Source organism: Triticum dicoccoides, chromosome 6B (assembly GCF_002162155.2).
Source record: "Triticum dicoccoides isolate Atlit2015 ecotype Zavitan chromosome 6B, WEW_v2.0, whole genome shotgun sequence".
Lineage (NCBI taxonomy): Eukaryota > Viridiplantae > Streptophyta > Magnoliopsida > Poales > Poaceae > Triticum > Triticum dicoccoides.
Window position 1 is genome coordinate 13,522,251 of NC_041391.1, and position 10,641 is coordinate 13,532,891.

The following is a 10,641-nucleotide window of genomic DNA, read 5'->3' on the forward strand; positions in this document are numbered from 1 at the left end:
TTCTGTGAATTTCCTGTTTTCCAAGGAATTGGCAGAATTGCAGAAAACCCCTTCATATTCATGCATTCAATATCTCTCAAACCGTGCATTGGAATTAAACAAACTTTACATGTAAAATGCTTAAAATTTTGTATAGATTAATAATATGCCATTTTCATCCATGTTTAAAATGTTTAAAATGTTGTTTGTTTAATTTTGCATAAACGCCATGTTAAAATGATTTAATTCATAACTAAATAATCGTAGCTCGGTTTTAAATAAACTTTATGTGTAAATGGGGTGGATAAATGCCTAGTTTAACATGGTCCACTTTATTTTCCTGTTTAACAACTCTAAAATTACGTAATAGTCAGAACAGTACCAAACTAGAATATGGACATGAGGATTTTCCGGAATTGTTGTTTGTTCTTCTGGCCTCATTTAAACTTGCCTAAATAGTTAGTTTACTTATGCTTCACCCCTTGCCATGTTTAACAACATTTAACATTGTTATGTACCTAAACGAGAGTGAACTAAATAACTCAGATGTGGTGTTTCGTCAATATGCAACTCGGTGCATATTGAGCTTCACTTAACTTGTAGTATTGTTTGTTGCACTTTGCCATGCCATGCCTCTTTAAACCGGACATGCATCATACTTGATTGTGCATCATGCCATGATTATGCTTGTGCATTTACCATGTTGTTTGTTTGTTTCCGGTGTTGCTTCTTAGTTCCGGTAATGTTGCGATTGTGAGGATTCATTCGACTACTCCTGTTCGTCTTCTTCATGAACTCGTTCTTCTTCCTAGCGGGATTTCAGGCAAGATGACCGCTACCCTGGATCTCACTACTATCATTGCTATGCTAGTTGCTTCGTTCTATCGCTATGCTGCGTTACCTATCTTTTGCTCATCAAGCCTCCTAAATTGCCATGAACCTCTAACCTTTGACACCATTCCTAGCAAACCATTGTTTGGCTATGTTACCGCTTTGCTCAGCCCCTCTTATAGCGTTGTTAGTTGCAGGTGAAGTTGAAGATTTCTCCATGGTGGACAGGATTTTGGTTGGGATATCACAATATCTCTTATATTATTAATGCATCTATATACTTGGTAAAGGGTGGAAGGCTCGGCCTTATGCCTGGTGTTTTGTTCCACTCTTGCTGCCCTAGTTTCCGTCATACCGGTGTTATGTTTCCGGATTTTGCGTTCCTTACGCGGTCGGGTGATTTATGGGACCCCCTTGACAGTTCGCTTTGAATAAAACTCCTCCAGCAAGGCCCAACATTGGTTTTACCATTTGCCTCACCACCACCTATATTTCCCTTGGGAGTAATTAACCCAAGGGTCATCTTTATTTTAGCCCCCCCCCCCCGGGGCAGTGCTTGTCTAAGTGTTGGTCCGAACCGAGTAGACTGCGGGGCCACCTCGGGGCAACTCGAGGTCTGGTTTTACTCGTAGGATGTCTCATCCGGTGTTGCCCTGAGAACGAGATATGTGCAGCTCCTATCGGGATTGTCGGTGCATCGGGCGGTCTTGCTGGTCTTGTTTTACCATTGTCGAAATGTCTTGTAAACCGGGATTCCGAGTCTGATCGGGTCTTCCTGGGAGAAGGTCTATTCCTTCGTTGATCGCGAGAGCTTGTCATGGGCTAAGTTGGGACACCCCTGCAGGGTATAATCTTTCGAAAGCCGTGCCTGTGGTTATAGGCAGATGTGAATTTATTAATGTCCGATTGTAGATAACTTGACACCAGATTCGAATTAAAATGCATCAACCGTGTGTGTAGCCGTGATGGTCTCTTTTCGGCGGAGTCCGGGAAGTGAACACGGTTTCTGTGTTATGTTTGACGTAAGTAGGAGTTCAGGATCACTTCTTGATCATTACTAGTTGACGACCGTTCCTTTTGCTCTCTTCTCGCTCTTATTTGCGTATGTTAGCCACCATATATGCTTAATCGCTGCTGCAACCTCACCACTTTACCCCTTCCTTTCCCATTAAGCTTTGCTAGTCTTGATACCCATGGTAATGGGATTGCTGAGTCCTCGTGGCTCACAGATTACTACAACAACAGTTGCAGATACAGGTTGTGCGATGATCATGACGCGAGAGCGATGCTTGCTTGCGTTGAGTTCTTCTTCTGCTTCTTCGATCAGGGGATAGGTTCCAGGTTGGCAGCCTAGGCTAGTAGAGTGGATGTCGTTTGAGTTTCTGTTTGTGTTTCATCCGTAGTTGGATGATGCTCTTATGTATTGTGATGTTGTATTCGTGTGGCATTGTATGCCTTATGTATGTATCCTCATCTATTATGTAATGTTGATGTAATGATATCCACCTTGCAAAAGCGTTTCAAATTGCGGGTCTATCTTTGGTGGGACCTTCGAGTTTCTTTTGGATAGGATCGCATATTGGGCGTGACAAGTTGGTAAGTACATGAACAGCTACAGCCTACATGGCGGAGGGAGCGGGCCGCCGTCGGTCCAGTCCGAGAGGAGCGGTGGGGGCCTCCAGTCCGTGCAGAGCCACGTGTAGGGATGCCAGTGGCCAGGAGAGTTGACTGCCTGTACAGGGGGCGCGCGGCTACGTGGGTCACGTCCGACGCGACGCGCGCGATGGCCTCCCTCATGCTGATGGATTCGCTCGCTGGCACCTGCTCCGTATGTATTTTAGCATTGTCTTTCCTTTTCTCCGTCTGTGCGTGGCATGCCCATGATGCCATCCCTTCCGCCGTTGGATTGGACCGCCCATCCATCACAAGCAGGGCAAAGGTAGAGACGCAGCACTTGACTTTCGGTCTCATGTAGTATATCCATGAGACCCATGCATGCAGCACGCAGCAGCTCCTACCTCTTACTCGTTGACCCGGACCTCTTACTCGTTGGCGCAAGGCTAGCCCGCTGTTTCCCTTCAAAACATATAACATATGTAGAGCGCGAAATCCATCACCGGGAGGAGTTCATGCCGGTGCTGCAATACCGGTGCTGTTGCTGCACCACCTTCCAGTTCCAGCGCTAGCTTCCTGCCCAGTAAAGCTGGCAAAAGGTGACATGGATATAGCGGGTTAACTTAACCAAACAGCCGGCCTTCCCAACGATCAAGTTTTCCTTCAAACATTATGCTCGGCTAGGCCAGGGATCAGATAGCCACAGCTCGGCTAGTTTCTGGAGCTGCGACGTGCCAGTCCTAGAACTATACGTCAGAATTAATTTTCCCGTCAGAGAGAGATTGGTGGATGGGCCGGGAGAGCACAACAAAACACGAAGGCCCCCAGCCCTCCGGTCACAGCATAGGGCTAGCCACTCGGCTGCTCACGCTGACAATGAAACCAGTTACATATTCCCTCCGTTTTTATTTACTCTACATATTAGAATTGACTGAAGTCAAACTTCGTAAAGTTTGATCAAGTTTATAGAATATAATATAGACATTTATCATAATAAATCTATACGATGTGAAAGTACATTCAATAATGAATCTAAACTCCGTCAAAGTTTACAAAGCTTGTTATTGCATATCTTAATATTTTTGTTTATAAACTCCGTCAAAGTTTACAAAGCTTGACTTTGACCAAAGCTAATACGCGAACTAAATAAAAACGGAGGGAGTACGTTGAAAAGCTATTCTCTTCAAGATTCCCTCGTCTTTGTAATTTACTAGGCCTCGTTTCTGAACATATTAGTATAGTACTACCAGAAAGGTAGAGCACGTTGCATACACTCCACTATTTAATAAATGAACCATCAGAGATTACATGTTACGTTAAATAAATTAGTATAAAATTAAGTCAATTATTTTGGGAAGTACAAGTTTTGATCCGCTCATGTATGTGAGAACGAATGCATTGTCTACTGGTCACTGCCACTAGGCGGGGGCATGCACGGCTCGGCTCTAATCGTTGGTGCTTGCTGGTGCTTGCTAGTGCCGCATGCATGCAAACAATTATGGAATCTACTTCTACCAGTATCGCACGTTAGAGCTACTACCAGTAGCTAGCAAGGCATTGTTGGCAGAGTCTAACCTCAAATGGCTATGTGACATAAATCCAAATTCAACTTTGAACATAGGCACCACCGGAGAACCGTAAACTCAGATTTGACTTTGGATTGCTAAAGTTGAGCCAAAACGTACTCCGTATATCATCTTCTTCCAACTGGATAGAATTTGTTTTTTGGCGAAAAAACTGGATAGAATTAACATACAGCAGCCGTACCCGTAGTGTTGTACTGGTCTTTAGCTAGAGACAAGGGACCAAATGCATAAGTTAAGTTGCAAAGAATCTATGTGCTGACACCATTCTAGAGACAAGGAGCGTGCATTCCCTGACCCCGTCTTCTTCACTCACGGCTTCACACCACCCTGCGTCGTCGCTGCGGTACATGCTTCCATGCCGCGCCGTGCAGCCACTGCGTACGTTCAGACTTCAGACTTCAGACCTGGAGGAATTAATCCGCGCGATGTCACCCAGCATCCGTGTTAAGGCACTGACGTGGGCGGTTGACTTTTCCGCCGTACATTATGTAACTTTCGAGTTAAATTCTTGGTCATATTTCGTAGCGACGCACGGCCGATACAATGGTCAGTGGATTGAGGGACGATTTCACGGGGACGGTCAGCACGGACGCAGTCACGTAGGTGCCAAAGTTGGCGGTACCGTGCGTGCGTGCGTACGTACAAAAAGCATGCAGACGCAGTTACCGATGAAATATATGGTACTACTCTTAACCACCCACATCTGGTTTAGCAGCATATCTAGATTTCCTCATGCAATCTGTTACACATGCATAATCGATCAGCCTATGCTGCCAGCCTTCAAAGATAATTAAGCATGGGCTAATCGTGCATGCACGCACGGGATTAAGTTACTGATCGAGTAGGGCAAACAATGCATGTTCATGATTAGTACAACACGAGAGACGACTGGAGACACCAGCAGAGTACTGGTCCACTGAGGACTGACGATAATTAAGCTGGGCAGCTGTTGATCGAGACAGCTAGGACACGAGGGAGGCACAGGACACATGTTTATCTTTCTCCTTTTTTTTTCTTTTTCTGAGAGAAAAGTAACATGTGATACGTGAGGGGAGTGGGGCCCACTGGGCTTGCTTGAGGACCACAGACAGCGAGGGAGCCCCCTGAGCCGTTGCCGTCAGCCCCTACCCACCTACGGCCCATTTACGCGGCCCCATGCCACGCCCACCCTTGGAATCCATCTGTCCATGACCCCACGACCGATAACAATTCATCGTTTGTATTTCCTCCGTCCTAAAATTCTTGTCTTACAGTTATGTAAATACGGATGTATCTAATTACATTTTAGTGTTAGATACATCCATATCTTAATAAATCTAAGACAAGAATTTTGGAACGGAGGAAGCATGTTTCTCTGGCAAACGAGTCGCCACACGTTTTGTGCATTACTAGTGCTTATAGTAATTGCCTACTGGTGCTATGTCGTCTGTCAAACTATGCCTGGCCATTTCGTTATCCATTTCCTAACGGAGGATTATTGGATGGATCGTGTCCGTAGCCCCGGCCATCTTGGGACGCCCCATCCTTGCCGACCCACCTTGACCCTATGGCAGCAAAGCTGCAGCATGGATGGCCAGCGCGTAGTACGCTGCATGCCATGGCATGCCATCCAAGTTGTGTACTCCGTTGGATCCGATATTTCGGGATGCAGCTAGCTAGCGCAGTGCACCGTGCCCGCAGCGAGGGTTCGGGGCGTACATGCACGCATGCAGCATGGACCCGACTGGTGAGACATGTATGTACGTCGCGGAGCAGAGCAGAGCCCGACGCCGGCACAAACAAAACCCGACGCCGCCGGTCCCTCACCCAACACACACACGCAGCAGCTCCATGGCTCTATGCCTAGCTCAACGCTCAACACAGTGATCCAACACATAAAACTCCAACATAACATTTTTATACATTCAAAGGAAATTAGAATAATTGGTCAAGCCAAATGTGTTCTGTACAAATCACAAACACTAAAGATGTACCGAAAATAAGGTATATAGTTGTTGCCCCTGAAAACTGAGTTTAGAGCATACAGATTAAGAGAACATTTGGCACATAACAAATGGTGAAGATATAGCAAAAGCAAAGTAATGAATATATAATCTGCCAACATGATATTATTTAATCTACCAGCTCATGACAAATACTTAATTTGTTCCAAAAGCAAAGCCCGGGACAACTGAGCCGGCTCACAGCACGTGCCAGGCACAGATCCAACATTTGGAATTTCTCATGACATAGGAGCAAACAAAATACATAGTAGTACAAAGCGCCGAGATTCGTTACGATGCTTGGTGCATCTCATAGATAATGATGGCATCAAGTGGATTAGACACTGTGCAAGGTTTGCTCCATCTCCGCGCCTCCCCCGCCACCCCTTCTGCGCCAAGGACGACCACAACAACAGTACAAATGGCTGTCAAGTGCTCTCTTCCTTATAGCCAACCAAAAATACTTCCAATCCAAACTTCCATTGCATTCAAGCTGCTGATCAGCTTACAAATAACTACAAGCATTTGAAGGTAACCTTGACCTCCAGTAAAATTGACAGAAATGTGCTCCTTCATGCAGTGCATACATCTAAAAAAACTTATTAAGCACCCTACACACAAATTGGGTGATGTCAACTGTGGCCATCAAACGAAGACTCCTACTCTATAAAGATCCTTAATCGGTTGTCCATAATATAGACAAACAAATATGAATCAGGAACCAAACAATTTAATCGGTTGCAAATTAAAGTACCCTTCGTATCCCTCTGAATCCGTTTTAGATGACAAACAATAAACTATGGCAATAAAAATCAGTAGCCAAAACCCATAGGCCAGAAAATAGCATCGTAACTTAGCAGAGCTTCATATCAACTCCGTACTCCGCAATGTAGCTCTGCTAGCAGTTTACACTTCAATAAAAGATCTTTCTATTTGGAACCTAGCGGAGCTTCATATACAATGGAAGGAATTGCTATTGATTCTTTCTCATTTAATAGAAGTATATTGCACTACTGACAACAAAAAGGAAGACATATGCATTGAAATCAATGCTAACTGAAGTGAATCACAAAAATAACTTTCACATGTATATAAAATGTAAATACAGTAGCCCTCAGTTGTAGACCTCTGTTCTAGCCAAATTAGGGAGCTCAATGAGGCATGGTGCTACACTGCTGCTCAAGTAATTGCCCAGGTGCCAGTCTAAGGACACAACCAAGCAACACACAGGTATATAAAATTTAAAAACATCTAACCACTTGATGCAAGCAAGATACTTAAGGAAAGAAAATATACTCTTCTAAGGGCTACTCAAGTCAATCGACCACTGCCAAGATACTTGTTCAAGCAGTAAAACAACTTGAAAGCAAGCTATAAAATTAAATGTTCCAAAACTTTGCAGGGTAAACAACCAAAAGGTGCAAATAAACACCGACTGCTACAGAAATACTCCTACTCCACGTAGCTGCCGGATATGATGCTTATCATCATCTAAGAAAACAAATTTAGCTTTGAGAGAAAAAAAATCTACATAGCTGAAGCAACCTTCGCTGGTTACCTATTCCAATGATTCGGTGACTGTAGTAGTCAAATTGTGAAGAAACGACGCGTTATATAAACCAGCGCCGTTTCATTGGTCGGCTCTAGGGAAATCTCAAAACATATCTACAGAATCAAATACACTAATATCACTGGCAATAATAGAAAATCATATGTTCTATCAGCAGAGATACAAAACAGACACAAATTATCATTCATAACAGAAATGGGTTACTAAGAAAGATACAACCTATTCATTCTCTACATGTTCAGTCCTTGCACCAGGTTAAAATTCCAGTTACTCTGTGTAATATTGATTCCCCACCGGGCAGTATCTATACTTTCAAATTAGATAGTAGCCAACAAAATTAGAAATGCAATGAGAAGAATCAGAACCTCTTCCATCTTTCTGTACTTTGAATCTCCATAAACATCATGATTTATGTGCTTCCTGCCGCCTCTTCCATCTTTCTGTACTTTGAATCTCCATAAAAATCATGGTTTCTATGCTTCCTGCCGCCTCTTCCAAAAGCAGTTCAACCAATTATTCTACAGAAAGCAACGATACGAGAAATGTGTATATGAGAAATGCCAAGATCTAACTCACTTGTAATAGGCAAATGGATATACACACGAACTTGTCTGTGTGCACCCTTGGGTGGAGAGGCAGGGAGAGTTATTCTTCCATTATCTGAAAAAAAAACAATTAATCATGCTCTGTTTGATTTTGACATGCTGACCAATGCACAACTCATTTTTGCATTCCTTCATAGCAGGTTTTGAATGGTGATCAATATTTGGACAAATCTTGCTGGTCCGTGAGAATGCAATGAACAAACCGTTTCTTGTGCTATACATGAATCCTTTAATGACGAAAAGGGAACCTTTGTTTACAGTAAACATGCATTTAAGCTAGCAACCACTGTTACATCCTCAACAACCAAGAGTGCTAAAAATGAACCGGGGGGTGTGGGGTGTTGTCTAGCCAAGAGTCACGGAGTAGACTAATCCGATCATTTGGGTGTGGCAGCTCATCATCGTTGAGACAAGCCTAGGTGGTAAACACTGCTCTACACGCGCCCACAATGTTTTCTCCAATAGCTTGACTAACCTAGGTGGTAAACTTTCTCTACCTAAATGCTGGCTTGGCCTCTGTTGAAACTGTTCACAGGTTAAGGAAACAAATCTGCTTCATCCCCAAGACTCTGGCTACCTCTGTGACCTACAATCCAAGATCACTTGGGACTGGGGAATTCCAACGAACACAAAATGTGCGTGAGCATCGCGAGCCAGTCCACTACCAAACACGCACACACACAAGGAGCTAAGACGGGCGGCTTACTGACCTGTCTGGCCCTTGTGCCTTGCACAGTCGAGCAGAGGCGTGATTCACCGGACCACCGCCTCCCCCCTCGACGCCGCATAGATTGCGTGGGGACGAAGAGGGCTTGAGGAGGCGTGGCCGTTGTTTACGCAGGTGGGCGCGAGAGAGCGGAGCAGGAAGAGCTGCATGCGGAAGGCCGGGGAGGCAGCCCACATGCGGCCGCGCCGCCGCGTCCGGCGTCAAACCCGGCGCTGCCCTCGCCGCCCTCGTCCCACGCCGCCACGTCGGAGATGGGGAAGATGAAGACCCACAGCTTGGGGCAGTCAAGATGCTCGGGTGAGGAGACCGAGATGAGCGCGTTGAGGCCCTTGTCGAGGAGCTAGTACCTGACCGGGAAGTGCGGGTCGGTGGCATCGGCGAAGGCGCAGGAGCAGGTCCTGCAACGCCACCACACGGTGGATCTGGCCGGCTCGTCTCACACGGGACGCTTGGAGGAGAACGACGACGAGGTAAAATCGTGCTGGACGATGACGGCGTGGGAGGCGGACGGATTTGACCGGAGGCAGCCTCTGGGTGCCTCGCACGTCGGATTGGAGGCGGGTGACCTCGGGTCAACTTCTTGCCCTCCCGCGCGGTGCAGCTAGGGAGGAAGAGGAGCGCAGCGGCTTCCGCGACTGACGATGGAGAGAAGAGACGCGACGGGGAGGGCGGGCCATGGGAGTTGAGGAGGCAGGGGCGGCGGCGCCATGGGGGCGACATGAGGAAGAGAGGGGATTGGCGGAGTGAGGATCGGGAGGAAGGGAGACAGGCACCCTCACCCCCATCCACTCTCCAGCCAACCGAGGCCGGACACGTCACGGGCCCGGACACGTGAAATGACGAAATTGCCCTCGGCGGGGCTCGGTATTATCGGCGGTGGCACGGGATATTTGCCCGCTGATGGAGGCCACGCGCTGCACAGTCCACACTCCTAGCCAAAGTCGCTGACTGGCGCGGCCCACCAGCGAGTGAACCCACACATCAGTGAGGGAGCATAGTAATTGTGGAGTAAGAAAAGTCAGTAAGAAAAACTGAATGGAGGCTACTATTCATTGTAGCAGTGATCCGGGCTTGATCCGACGGCCGAGGTCATCCGAAGGCGAGATCCTACGGTCCAGAATGCATCAAAGGAAGATCCGACGGCCAGGAATCCCGAGCGGGGAGAAGCCTGGGTGTCCACTGCTATGCTTGTTTCTGGATGAGCCACATGAAGTTAAGATGCAGGAGGGGGAGAATAGGACGTGGAACACGGCCCACATGGGACACCAGACATGGCCGCTTACGTGTGCCACCTCCTACTCTTCCTCTCCTGGGTTAGCCGTGTGGATGGCTTGCCTCGTGGCCGGTGCAAACAACACAAACCGTGTGGGCGGCGCGATTGAAGCGGTGCCGGCGACGAACTACGCCAGCGCCTACTCTTCGTCTGTCTTCGTCTGTCTACACCACCACGGCGAGCGCCGCCGGCCTCCACACCAGGACGCTGGACCGCCACCGGCCGAGGCGCACCGACGCCGTCCATCACCACCCGAGCAGGGGAGGGCCGCGCGCGAGGAAGGGCATGCCCTCCGCCGCCAGCACCACACGACCGAGGACCGGTGGCGCACGCTGACGGCGACGGGAGGAGGGAGGGATGCAGAGGAGAGATGGAGGAGCGCGGTGGAAGGGCCCCCGGCCGCCTCGCTCGGGGAGGCGGCGCGGGGGTACGAGGGAGAGGAGGGGGTGGGGGGAGGAAAAGGGGAACATGAGG

The 10,641-nt window shown here is 47.5% G+C and overlaps 1 long non-coding RNA gene and 1 pseudogene across 2 annotated transcripts; one reads left to right on the plus strand and one right to left on the minus strand.

The window, feature by feature from the left end:
* Nucleotides 1–6,092: 6,092 nt before the first annotated feature.
* Nucleotides 6,093–9,602, minus strand: LOC119322102. Of its 2 annotated transcripts, XR_005155415.1 has the most exons (4): nucleotides 8,878–9,602; nucleotides 8,139–8,222; nucleotides 7,928–8,053; nucleotides 6,093–7,657 (listed from the first exon to the last, which is right to left on the minus strand). It is a non-coding gene; the product is annotated as an uncharacterized LOC119322102 (long non-coding RNA). The 2 variants fall into 2 exon arrangements; XR_005155414.1 differs by having other exon boundaries at nucleotides 6,093–8,053.
* Nucleotides 9,603–10,220: 618 nt separating this feature from the next.
* The window catches only part of LOC119320541, a 10,360-nt pseudogene continuing 9,939 nt past the window's right edge, over nucleotides 10,221–10,641 (plus strand).